This window comes from Salmo salar, chromosome ssa29, assembly GCF_905237065.1.
Source record: "Salmo salar chromosome ssa29, Ssal_v3.1, whole genome shotgun sequence".
Lineage (NCBI taxonomy): Eukaryota > Metazoa > Chordata > Actinopteri > Salmoniformes > Salmonidae > Salmo > Salmo salar.
The window spans coordinates 10528621-10542515 of NC_059470.1; the positions used below are offsets into that span (position 1 = coordinate 10528621).

General features: G+C 42.1%; 1 protein-coding gene across 13 annotated transcripts in view; it reads left to right on the forward strand.

Moving 5' to 3' along the window:
* Positions 1–13895, forward strand: part of LOC106590114 (sickle tail protein homolog) — a 216781-nt gene that overhangs the window by 158229 nt on the left and 44657 nt on the right. The window contains exon 1 of one of the 13 annotated variants that reach the window (XM_014180709.2): positions 9823–10014. The exons of the other annotated variants lie outside the window; for them this stretch is intronic. The gene's annotated coding sequence lies outside the window, so the exon portion shown is untranslated. Of the gene's footprint in view, positions 1–9822; positions 10015–13895 lie in introns of those variants that run through there. 13 annotated transcript variants of the gene reach the window in all.

Consider the following 13895-nt stretch of genomic DNA (forward strand, 5'->3'; position numbering starts at 1 on the left):
CCCAAAAATAAGTTAGACAACCCTCACCTAGTTTGAACAACCCCCACCACGGTAAATTTCAAACTGTCCCTAAATCAGACTGGTTCAGCTAATCTTGTGTAGCAGGATTCTAGGGAATGAGACACAACAGCTCTGTTTGCAGTGGCGTACATTCTTAAAAATGCTGGGTTGTTTGGATGACCCAACTGCTGATTCTCTGCCCTCACTAGCATGAAAACTAAATACAGGCACAGACTGTGTGTGGGAAAAGACTGAGACTCTATCCAATACAACCCAACATTGGGTTGTGCATCCTTTCAACCACATCCTTCTCATTAACCTGTGGTGAGTCATTCACAATTTTTGATGAACAAATACGTTTTTATATGTAAGATGGCTAAGTAAAGAGCACAATTATTGATTATTATTATTATTTGTGCCCTGGTCCTATAAGAGCTCTTTGTCACTTCCCACGAGCTGGGTTGTGACAAACTCACACTCATTCTTATGTTTAATAAATGTATCGAATAGTGTGTGTGGGGCAGGCTTACAATGATGGCAAAAAAACATCATTTGAGAGTGTGCTGACCCTGGTGCTAGAGGGGGTACGCAGCAGAATGTTTAAAGGGGTACTGGACTATAAAAAGTTTGGGAACCACTGCCATAGATGAATTGTGTAAACTTTTAATTATATTTGCTGACACCCTACAGTCAAATTTTGGCACTCTATCCCCTTAATAATCCCGCCTCCTGAATCCAAGTGTTTGACATGGGGAGGGGACCAGTAACTTTATGATCAAACTTTATCAATGTTGAAGCAACAGTCATTTTTTATACTTTAGTCGTCATACTTTGATCTGGTTTCATCCAAATATCATCCAATTTCACGATTTTGACTGTTCATGACTGAAATCCGGGATAGGCAGAACGGCACCACTCACCACTCCAGGCGGATCTGTTATTGTTTTTATTTTGAGGAAATGACCATCCAGCATCGTGGTAAAAAAGAATTGTTGTACACACTCTGCTGTTCTATCGCACGTGTGCAATGATGTTTGTTTTTTGAAGTAACGTCTTTGTTTGTTTGTAATAAACGGACGTTGCAGTTTCACCGCTATGGACTCAATATTTAACCGGCACCCTATTCCCTATATAGTGCACTACTTTTTGTTGTTGTTGGGGGGGGGGCATTCCCTTACCTCCACCGTCTCCCTGCATGCCTTTGCATGCACCAAGCCCAACATCTGGACTCCACTTTGGGCCAAAGGTGTGTGGCTGACTAACTTCAAAGTACGCCCAGTCAGGAGACAGAAGGCACGCAGGATGATTTCACCACTGACAAACTCCTGGAAACTTGAAGAAGGTATTTTCATGGACGTTAGTTTTAAAATGCTTTATGGATGACATCATTGATGATATACTGTAAAACTGTATTTGATTTGACACTGGTTTTGATGTGACATGATTTGAGATGTCTTAGAAGTCACAGAGAGACAGGATGGCTGTGCTTCTCCTAATAGTTGCCCTAGATCCTACTGTGTGTGCATTTAAAAGTATAAATCTCAGTAGATTTAATGCCAACTTTATAATTCTCACTGTATGATTGTACATGTTATGATACATCATATATTCTGCCACTAAACATCTTATTTTGTGGGGATTGTGTTTGTATATTTTAATTTATATTCCGAATTGATCAAAGGGACAGACTAAATTGATAAATGGGCCAGATCTGGCCTGCTTGCCGCCTGTTGACTATCCCTGATATACTGTATAAAGGTGTGTACAGAGTTGCCTTGGAATCATGGCTTGTGAAACCGGTCGATGCACTTCACTGCAGGAAAATAAGTTTTCCCTAAGCCTCTCTAGCAACACTGTTATTTGTTTACACTGTGTTTGAGTTCATAGTTGTTTCCCATTCTCATATGGAATAAATCATGTTTTGGATGCTGGCTGAGCACCAGAATCAGTATCAGATGTCACTGGAGAAGGACTGTCTGATAACAGGTTCTCTCTCAGCAGGTGTGTGTGTGAGCGAGAGAGCTGGAGGTGTGTGTGTGTGTGTGTGTGTCACGCACTGGGATTACAGGAAATAAAAACTATAAGATAGATTTGGTTAAATAATGTCAGACCTAATGAGAAGTCCATTGTGTGACTAAGAGTATGTTTCTGTGAATGTGTGTGTGTGTGTGTGTGTTCGTGCTGCTGTGTGTGTTTGTTCAAGCCCTTTTGTCCGCCCACCCCTCCCTTTACCTCTCCTCTGGGAGATGGAGGATCATTTGGTGTGGGTAGAGTAGAGGGGTATGAGTGGTTCCCAGTGAGCATTAATTAGACACGTAATAATAATAATAATAATAATTTATTAAACTTCTATAGCACTTTTCATAGAATCTCAAAGTACTTCAAGAGCAAAAAACAAACAAGCAAAATGCTGTATAATGACAGGTTTGCCAAGTCTTTGAATGCTGCATCCTTTTAACATGGTTAGGGTCAAATCAAATCACATTTTATTTGTCACATACAAATGTAGCAGATGTTATTGCGGGTGTAGCGAAATGCTTGTGTTTCTAGCTCCAACAGTGCAGTAATATCTAACAATTCACAACAATACACACAACCTAAACGTAAAATAATAAATATTAGGATGAGCAATGTCGGAGTGGCATTGACTAAAATACAGTAGAATAGAATACAGAATATACATATGAGATGAGTAAAGCAAAAATATGTAAACATTATTTAAATGACTAGTGTTCCATTATTAAAGTGGTCAGTGATTTCAAGTCTATGTATCTATTTACATTAATTATAGGGCAGCAGCCTGTAAGGTGCAGAGTTACGTAACCGGGTGGAAGCTGCCTAGTGATGGCTATTTAACAGTCTGATGGCCTTGAAATAGAAGCTGTTTTTCAGTCTCTCGGTCCCAGCTTTGATGCACCTGTACTGACCTCGCCTTCTGCATGATAGCGGGGTGAACAGGCAGTGGCTCGGGTGGTTGATGTCCTTGATGATCATTTTGGCCTTCCAGTGACATCGGGTGCTGTAGGTGTCCTGGAGGGCAGGTAGTTTTCCTCCGGTGAAGCATTGTACAGACTGCACTACCCTCTGGAAAGCCTTGCGGTTGAGGGCGGTGCAGTTGCCGTACCAGGTGCTGATACAGTCCGACAGGATGCTTTCGATTGTGCATCTGTAAAAGTTTGTGAGTGTTTTAGGTGACAAGCCGTATTTCTTCAGCCTCCTGAGGTTGAAGAGGCGCTGTTGCGCCTTCTTCACCACACTGTCTGTGTGGGTGGAATATTTCAGATCATCAGTGATGTGTATTCCAAGGAACTTGAAGCTTTCCACCTGCTCCACTGCGGTCCCGTCGATGTGGATAGGGGCGCGCTCCCTCTGCTGTTTCCTGAAGTCCACGATCAGCTCCTGTTGTTTTGTCGATATTGAGTGAGAGGTTATTTTCCTGGCTGTTTCATGGCTTAAGCGGAGGGAGATGGTCAGAGGATGGTAGATGATGGTGATGCGGTCTGCTGATGATCTTGTAGAGGGCAAGTCTGGGAACCAGCCTGAGTCGTATAGCCACTTGATTTCTCCTCTTCCGCTCGTTGTAACACAGACTTGGGTGATGCCTCAGCAACTCTGGGCACCGAAAAGCTCACCTGACAGAATTCCTAATAGCAGCCAGTCGTCCTCAATATGAGACCTCTGCCTCGGTACTGCTGTATTTCCCCTTACTCTCAAGCTTCAGGCGACGCCTCAAATTATGTTCTCAAAAGATCAGGAACTGGCAGCCAGGTGAAAGGAAAAAAAGCTGGTACTGTGTCCAGATGCCTTTTGTTCTAAACGTTATCCAGCTAGTTAGCCAAGCCAAAAAGAGTTAACCTGCCAGTCAATCTGCAAATCCGTTGCTCAAAAACACCAGATATATATTTTTTGACACTTACAAATAGCAAAAATATGCACAATATTTACAGAGCTCTCTGCCTAGGCATCCTCACGGCGCCATGGCAACCACGGAAATATAATAAAACACCTTCATAATGGGGATCAGGCCCCAGCAACGTTTCCTCACTCTGAAGAAACTACAACTAGGTTCTGTCTCAAATGGCACCCTCTGGTCCAAAGTAGTGCACTATATAGGGAAAAGGGCGTTAAATTAATTATGAGAGAATGTGGGAGATGTGATGCTAAGACGACTTTTCATAATAGGCACGGCCAACAAATGTGTATTTAATCAGATACTGCTTAGTGTGTGTGTGTGTGTGTGTGTAACCAAGCTAATATCTCACATTTCTCATCACCTTTTCCCCTGTCTTCACGCTGATGTATTTTAATGTATAGGCCTAAAGATACAGTAATATGGAAATTACAGTTGATACATATTGGATTACGTTGTCCATGCAACAAACCCACAACCCTGGTGTGTGTGTTTATGTGCACGCATGTGTTTTGTGCGTGTGTCTGTCTGGGTGCGTGTGCCTGTGTGTGTGCCTGCGTGTGTGTCTGCACATGTTTGTGTGTGTGTGTGTTTACCCTGAAAGAACAAGCAGCGCTGTGGGCGTGTGCTTGATAAGGCTTTCTTTGTTCTGAGAACTTCTGACTACAGGCTCCAAGCCATATTCCCATCTTCAGATTCATCAGTGAACCCAGAGAGGCTTATGGTTACACTGGTCAGGATACACTTTCTGGAGACTGGAGAAGTTCAGTTGAGGATGACAGGATTGAGTGTGTGTGTGTGTGTGTGTGTGTGTGTGTGTGTGTGTGTGTGTGTGTGTGTGTGTGTGTGTGTGTGTGTGTGTGTGTGTGTGTGTGTGTGTGTGTGTGTGTGTGTGTGTGTGTGTGTGTGTGTGTGTGTGTGTGTGTGTGTGTGTGTGTGTGGATCCCCAATGAAAACTAGCAGAGTTATTAAGGGAAAGCCGGAAACGTCAGAAGGGACCATGTTGTGCTAATGTTATGACATTAAGGAGCAAGTCTGGACAGGACGTGATGCCAGAGCGCTGTCAGCAAATACTTGGTGTATGTGTGTGTGCATGCAAGTGTCTGTGTGGGTGCATGGAAAGTACAGTAATGAGTAAATTATCTGCAAAGAACCTGTAAAACTCTGGCTTGCATAACCCCCAAGTTGCACGACAGTTACAAGCAGCAGTAAATAACAGTACCAGTTAAATGACCCTGCAGCGTGCACCGTATCCCCTGACTAACAGCCTCGTATTATTTTGAACCTTCTCCAGCCTTTCAGACATTTCTGTTCTCGTGTAACTTAAATACTGTGCAACATAATGGAAATGAACTTGCTATTTAGGTAAATGCTAGCAATTTAGTAGTAAAACTATGGTGAATTAGGGTTGGGCTGTATCCATGATTTTGATATCCTCATACCGTCCTTCTCTCATCCCAGGATTTACGCTATTACCGGTTTAGTACATAAGGGGGCACCAAAAAACCCAGCAAAAAGCTAATTGGGCTTCTATTACCAGAATGCTAACAAAATTAGCACAAGTAATAGCACATTTCCGTGGAGGCTGCTAGCTAAATATGCTAACGAGCACAAACTAAAATAAACAAATTGCAAAGACAGGCAATCCAGCTCATAAAGTTATACATATATATGTAGGAGGTACCGTATGTCATTTATGGTGAGTTTGGACATTTACAAGTGAATGTGAACGAGAGACGTGCAAATGAACAAAGTTTTGACGAATGCTTGTCTGAAGGAAGAACAGTACTGGCTCTGGAGCAGCACGTGTACAAGCTGTGTCTGTGTGGAGTCTGGAGTCGCTAGGGCAACGGGCCTACCTGCTCTGCTCGGAGAAGATTGGGGAAGAGACAGATAGCAGTGGCAGCTGTACCGATAACTCATCCAAAGGGCTTTGACTTCTCAAACATGGCAGAAAGCTAACACAATATGATGCCCCGTCATTCAGCCACTTACTTAGATAACTAGCAAGTTATTCTTAGGGGTCGCATTTATGCAGAATTCTTCATTTTTCACACAGGAAAAAAATCTAAACGCAGCTCTAAAATGCTTCATATTGTATTTTCTGCTTGGCATCAGACTCATTTTGTGCTTCAATTGCACTGCTCCACTCGAATGAGGATTCACGAACGGGCATTCTATCAGCAGACAGCGCTCTGACTGATGTGTAGCTACTTTTCTCCAGTACTTTTCTCAGTGTAGCTAGCCTACTTTTCTCCTGTAAAATGCAAGATCAACTTTAAGAAAAACATTAGGAATTGTAGCTGGCTACATTCTTTCTACAATAAACATTAGAAATATGATGGCCATGCATCGTTTTTGCAAAAAATACCTTGATTTTTCGTTGTAAGCTTATTTACTTGTGTGGCTGCCAGCCAAATAGCATTGTATTTCTGTTGTCATCTGATGAAAATGAATCTATTTTCTGCCAAATGTGGTGCACAAACATATTTTCTGTGAAGGAAAACTATAGTTGCTGGTCACTCTATTGAAACAAAAAAAACTGTTTGACTTTCAATATTAAACGCGACACCTGCCAATTCAAATCTGGACTCACCTGCTCCTGCTTTCTCCCGTTGTGCTATTTACAAACAAACACGTGAATGGCTCAACAGTTCTGGGGAACTACGGTACGCTTCATAATGTAAAACAATGTGACAGGTGAAATGAAGAGCGCGATCTGCTTTATCTCCTAACATATTGCAAGTCGACTGCAGGTATTTATTTAAAAAGTAGCTACAAATAAACAATGTATTGAAAATTCATTAAATTGTTTCAACGGTATTGACTGTATTGAAAAACCATCCCATGGCTATTTCCAGATACCCCAGTATTTGGTATATTCCGTAGTTGTGGTTAGGGTCTCTGTCTCATCCTGCCTGAGGAGTGACCGGGGGGGGACTGGGACCAGAAATCGGCCTGGGATTTTCCAAACACCGGCCCATTATTTTTCCTCAAGGCCACAATTATTGGCCAAATAATGAGAATTATGTGCAAAACACCAATTTTATACCGGCCCACTGGGCTAAAGATTGACCATCTGTCATTTGCTGGAACTGCTCCATGACAAGTCTGTTTCTGAGAGAGACTGATTAAGTTGTCAGTATTACCAGTGACAGGGACCCTGAGGGTTAGCCAGGCCGACCAGGCTGAGGTCTTATCTGTTCTGGAGATCGATGTCATCTTTCTGTCTTCTTCCTTCCCTCAAGACCTGTTTCTATGAGATGGGAGGCTATAAAGATCAAAGGGAACTTTTCGGGGCTATTCATTTTAGCTGAAACACACTGCCAAACTTGTAAATCGATTACGGCTCAGAGATAGATCTCTTCTCAGTACACAAAAGATACGTCTTTCTTTGTTGCATAAGTCAGAAGTTTTTACAGATGTGTGTTGATTTTGAGTAGTGCGTGTGTGTGTGTGTGTGTGTGTGTGTGTGTGTGTGTGTGTGTGTGTGTGTGTGTGTGTGTGTGTGTGTGTGTGTGTGTGTTCAGTTCAGTTCAGTTCAGTTCAGTTCAGACCCGGGGAGTTTCCACTAGACTAGGATTTGGAAAGCTCTGAATGAGGGTGATATTCACTGAGCTGTTAATTACTGTAAATATCATCGATTCTGTGTAATTCTATTAAATGTTTTCTAACTGGGAGTTACATTTAAACTCTCATGCGTATAATCAGGATTGTAGCTATGGTGTTTGGGCACGTATGCCTCTAATGCATAGGTTGCGATTGAGATAGTAGGGATTCAGTATTTGTAGTAAGTTGACTGCTTGAATAGTAACCTATGAGGGACAGTGGATGGATTGCCACATAGGGCATGTAAACTTTCAGAATGTCAACATTCTGGACATTTCTAACGTTCCATTTGCGTCTCTCGTAGGAGTGCGTTGTCTCCAAACCTACTATGTTTGTTTGCTCAGGCTAATATGTTTTTTATTTATAGGCTCTCTCAGTGCAGGCACACAGAGGTCGATGTGTGTGTCTGTTTTAGGTCGGCCTGAGTGAATGTAATCGAATGGCTGGGCCAAATCAGTTGTTCAAGTGTCAAAGTTGCCGAATGAGACCAACATAGAGCTGGGAAGGTCAGCTGACCTGTTATTGTCATGTGGTCTCATATCAACTAAGAGTGTGTCTCACATGGCACCCTGTCCCATGTAAAGTGCACTACTTTTGACCAGGGCCCACTTATAGGGAATAGGGTACCATTTGGGACACGGTCTTACCTCTGATTGGAGGGATGTTCACACAGCTAACCCATTGTGAATGTAGCCACCACCTCTGATTGGAGGGATGTTCACACAGCTAACCCATTGTGAATGTAGCCACTATCTCTGGACTCTAGATCTTATGACTGCAGAAGGATAGAGGGACATACATAGTAAACAAAGTAGCTACTCAACCTCTGAATGCTTCTACTGTATGTGCTGTATCCTGTTGGACTACAACTCCTACTTCAGTCATTATGCCATCAAAACGTATTTACTGACAGACATGTAAGGGTTAGGAATTTTATATTCCATCTGCTCTGCCTGTTTAGACTACAAGAAAGGAATAGCCGAGGAATTTGACATGCTGTCATGTGCAGCCACAGTGCAAACCGCCTAAACACCACGTAGCAGCCTTTCTCTATAGAACACGTGATTGGCTACGATTGTTGATACTGTGAAGTTCGACCCCTTTTAACGAACCAATTAGCCAGCCCTGTCCAGGCCAGGCAGGCACTCTGTCTAGAGGAGGTCATCTGAGGATTTGGATGTAGTGGGATTAAAGGTGGAATGTAGTAGGGAGGTGGACACAGCCGTAATGAATGGAAAGGGATAACAAGGGGATTCTGGTGTATAATGTTATTAACACTCCCAAATGGCACCCTATTCCCCATGGTGCTCTGGCCAAAAGTATTGCACTATATAGGAAGTAGCGTTTGGTACGCAACCTGAGCTGCACTGTGCCCAAATGGAGCCATCTCTGAGATGATCTGGGAATTCAAACCACTGTCTTTAGAGTAGTGAGTCATGCCATGGTGTGTTTGGTTGTGAACCATACAGTGTCTAACAGGTCTTGCATTCTTCATGGTCAGGTCACGTATTCAGCAAAACTTTTTGGGTTTACCATGTCTAGCTGAACGTCTGCCCTGTTGTAGCTGCATGGACCATGTAGACGTACAGATAACAGAGTGGCTCAGATTGGACAGGGTTAACTTATAGATGTATAGTTAAAGGACTGTGTCTCTTCAGGTTGTACAAGGTTCAAGCTACAGATGTAGGATCTTAATTTGAGCCAGTTTGCTACAGCAGGAAAATAATCCTGCAGCAAAAGGAAATTATAATTAATAGACATTTTTGAAGAAGGTTGATACATTTTTCGTTAGGGCAAATCAAGTCTGAAATTTCAAAGTGGAAATGACAAACCTTAGAAGCCTTTTTAAAGCTCAAATACACTACAAGTTTGCATTTTCTGCTGTGCAAGAAAATTCTTAGCAACAAAAGAGTGATCAAATTAAGATCCTACATCTGTAACTTGCTGCATTCGCCTCTCGGTACCTGGCTTCTGTGTTGCTGTTATCACTCGCCCGCCGCCCTGTGAGACTTCTGCTTCAGAAAGTAAACAGCTCAGGTACGCAAGCAATCTTTAATTATTTCATGTCACTGTAATTTTTCTGAAGAGGGACAAAGAAATGGCCAAAGTTCTCCTGTTCAGATCAGTGTTGGCATTGTTGGGTTGCCTTTATAACCAAGTTAGCCTGTTAGCTGCTTGACGGCTACGTCTGCTGTGTTTATCTTTAGCGGCTGTAGAAAGTTAATTCCCACTTCCTCTCTCTCTACCAACGTAAATTGAGTGGGCGGGATTTAGTGCAAAGGCACACCTTGCCCAGAATGCCAGCCCAGAGCAGCGGACGACCAACCTCATTGTTTTCGTTCAAAGTGAAAACACAAGAGGTGGGGTGACATAGGGACTGCCCACAACCAGTGGATTTCTGCTTTAAGTGAAAAGGCTTGCTGACATCACTAGTGTGGGGCCTAAACTTGATGAGCTTTTGCACACTCTTTAATGTCTGAAAGAGGAGAAGTTCGGTAAGCAAAAGTGTGTGTGTGTGTGCGTGAGAGTGAGGGTGATACACCAAAATAGACCTAGATATTAACTAGTCATGTCTTGGTTTCTAATTCAACTCATAAATAACGAATAGAGTATAATTCCTGGAGATTTTGGTTAATGCGAAAAAATAATCATGTTTTACAGTATGTGACATTTCTAAAACGCAATATGCTTTAAATGCCAGGGTGTTTTACTAATTTAGACTTTTCATCCAGTAGAATTCGTGCGCTATTGAGAAAGAGAGCCGAGACTTGGTGTTTGACAACAGCTGATAATCAGCTGAGGGGACGCGATGTACCCAATGGAACCAATGGCGGAAATCAACGCAATTGCCCATTAGATGACAAATTCTCAGTAATTCTCAGCCTAGTATGCTGGTGTTTGTTGCTTACTGCATTTTTTTTTTTTTTACTAAACAGTACGTTCTAAATAGTATGTAGTACGATTAGTACACGGTATGCAGTTTAAGTCAGTAGTAGGCAAGACATTGCCATAGATCTTATTTCTGTCATTCTCTACACCACCTGATGCTTTAAGCGGTCTTAAACAAATACTAGAAAACGTTACTTGTGAAGTTGCTTTTGTTTCTCAGAAATCAGTCCAGCCCCCTGGCAGGCATGACTATATTCTCCATGAATTGGCTGCCACAGCAAGTCTTTGATAGAAGCAGTGATTATTTTTAACTATCATAATTCAATTGAATCACCCCGTCTTGGCACTGTACTGTACATCTGCTCGTCTGTCTGAAACCAAGACACACAATCTTAAAGCAAAACGCATCATCGTGATGATGTGGCAAGTGACACTTTGCTTCTTGAAAGTCCAATATCTTGAAAACTTGATTGCTGACATGCAAAACATTTTGGGACTGTATCAATAGTGGACTGACGAAAAAATGACCAAAAGGTCATTTTTGAGTGGATTTTTTCTTCAATGTATGTGTCAGGGCCAGATGTTTAGACAATCTTATGGAATTTCTTGTTGTATCTTGGCTTTTCATCCATACATTTTTTGATGGAATATGTGAACGTTTGTGAATCCAGAAAATGTTCTTCGGCTTTATGAACCAAAATGTACCTGATTTGACACTTTTGAGAAGCAGTAGACGCAGTATACCCACCACTGGCACTGTGCACACGCACACACAGACCTGACTTTTACCTTTGATGGCAGCACGTCGGACTGTTGTTCCGTGAATGACAGTAGTAGGATGTCCTGGATACAGGTCAGATTTCCTGGAACAAAGAACAAAGAGTCAGAGTATACACACACACACACACACACACACACACACACACACACACACACACACACACACACACACACACACACACACACACAAAGTAAAATGCTACTATAAAAAATCTTAATTTAGCTAAATCAGTAAAAAGCCAGTAAAACTAATGTATAGCAGCTAAACCAGTCGATGCTTACGTTTGACAGAGCTAGAGTAATAAAGACATTTATTAAAAAAGGAATGTATTCAATGTCATTCAGTATAACAACGCATCAGACATCAAACACCTTTATGTGCGGCAAAGCCCTATGGACACTGCCTCGGGAAACCATTTTGGAAATAAAACGAGAACAATGGAGAAACTGCAACTCAAAGGCACGCCCAAGCAGTTTTTTGGTTTTTATACCTCGTGATTCATTCTTCTGTAAAGACTTTGAAGTCAGGTGAGAACAGAACATGTTCTCATGGAATAATATAGTAATTATATTAAATTACCTTGATATTGTAATAATATTCAGACTGAATGTGTTTGATTAATTTCTTCCCAAAGGTCATAATCATTTGCCTGGACAAAGTCTACGCCACGCCCATGGACGTTAGCTTCTTTTCCACAATGAGTCTGGATCTGAGTACATTCCCGACCCTTCACCGAATGCGAAGACATTCGGGGCCATCTGATTGGTCCAGAAACCGATGGCTTGGGCCAGAGTGAGAACACATGTGGGTAAAGGGGCGGTTTGTAAATGTGTCATTGGCTTTGAGAGTCTGATTGGTTAGAGACGATCCAATCGCTGATGATTTTGTTTTGTACATCGCCCCTCGTCACCACAAATGACTTCTATGATGGCAGTCTCAGACTAAAGTATTTATCGAAAGACAGAGCAGGGGAAGAATTTAATGTGAGTAGTCAGGCTACATAATCCATTGATTTTCGAACTTTTTGGAGCCGTGGACCCCTTTTGTGATAGAAAATCTATCAGAACACAACTCAAGTGAGATAAAAAATAGCATAAAATGAGTTTTACTATGACTTCGGCAGTGCATGGCCAGGCGAACCAACTCTCGGGCCCTGGGAAGGAACATTTTTCTGTTTTAAAGTGAATTATCTGCAATTCTACACATTTTTCCATGAGGCAGAGAGAAAACTTTGCAGTTTTAAAACTTGAATTACAGTGCATTTATGTACAAAAAAAAAAATAATGTAAACAAATTTTAAAAGTATTGAGTTGAAATTGATACTGTGGATACCAATATCCCTGTGAGCCTCCCAGGCCTATGTTTCCCAGGGTTAATAACATACATTTTATATGAGTAATATTACATTGTATTATATTACACCCTCTAAACTTATTCCACGGATCCCTTGGCCAAAATTAGGTTAATATGTTGTTAGTAATGTTCATAAAAAAATGAAATATAAAACATTTCTGGGGGAGATCTGTCCACAGACCCCCTGCAGTACCACTGTGAACCCCTGACAAAATCATCAACATTGAAGTACTTCAATAATATTCTTATATATATTTTTTCATCAATTTCACAGTAACTTCTACATATCTTTACAAGTGAGAATTGTATTTATGTCTGTATGACACTGGCTCACTTCTCAGTGCCATGTGTTTACACTTTCCATATCTGCTGTGCAGTAAATTATCTACATATGATATGATACTCAGTGTTAAAATAGTAAGAGCACTATGGTTACCCTTGACTGTCATAGCTAACTAAGCCACACAGAGTTATATGTGGAATTTAGGTCTCTCCTCCCAGCCGTGACCGGGTCGATGTGTCTAACAGCAGGTTGTAATCATAGGTTAAACCGTGGTTTTCACATCTGTAGCCATGACAGGAAGTGGTTTCAGCGGGAACAGGAAGTGGCTTTTCTGTGATAGAGGGGTGCCAAATGGAGCACCTGCCAGAGAGAGGGTGTGTGTGTGTGTGTGTGTGTGTGTGTGTGTGTGTGTGTGTGTGTGTGTGTGTGTGTGTGTGTGTGTGTGTGTGTGTGTGTGTGTGTGTGTGCGGGGGAGGAAATAACCTGCTAAGCTCATCCGATGGACACCTTATCATTTGGTGTTAAGTGTGTAAACACCCTTACCACTATCCCCAGAGAGGTGGTAGGTCTATCTTCCATTTTAACCACATAATACAATCCCACTGAAGAGCCTTGATTGGCTCAAGCATCTCGCTCCATTCTGCTCAGCCTCAGTAAGTATTCTACCACGTGTTCGCATGTACTGTATACTGTATATCACTGCCTGGTTTTCAGAGTAGCAGCCCGGTACTGTATCAACATAATTGGGTAAGCTCATAAATAATGCCATTTCACTCATAAATAATTACAATTCGGTCCAACTTACCGAGCGTGCCTTGTGGTTTCGGATGACACGTCAACTGAACCTGACCCTCCACGTGACTCTCTCATCCTGGGCCATGCAGATAAAGGACCTTTAACTATCTCCTCAATGTAGATGGAGTAAGCGTATTCCAATGGAGTTGGTGTTCCCAGTGCTCAGTCAGCGTGCCAAATTACACCCTATTCCCTATGTAGTGCACTACCCTTTGACCAGATATGGACAGAGGGTGCTGCTGCTGTGTCAGGTGACCGGTCCCGCCTGTGGTGGT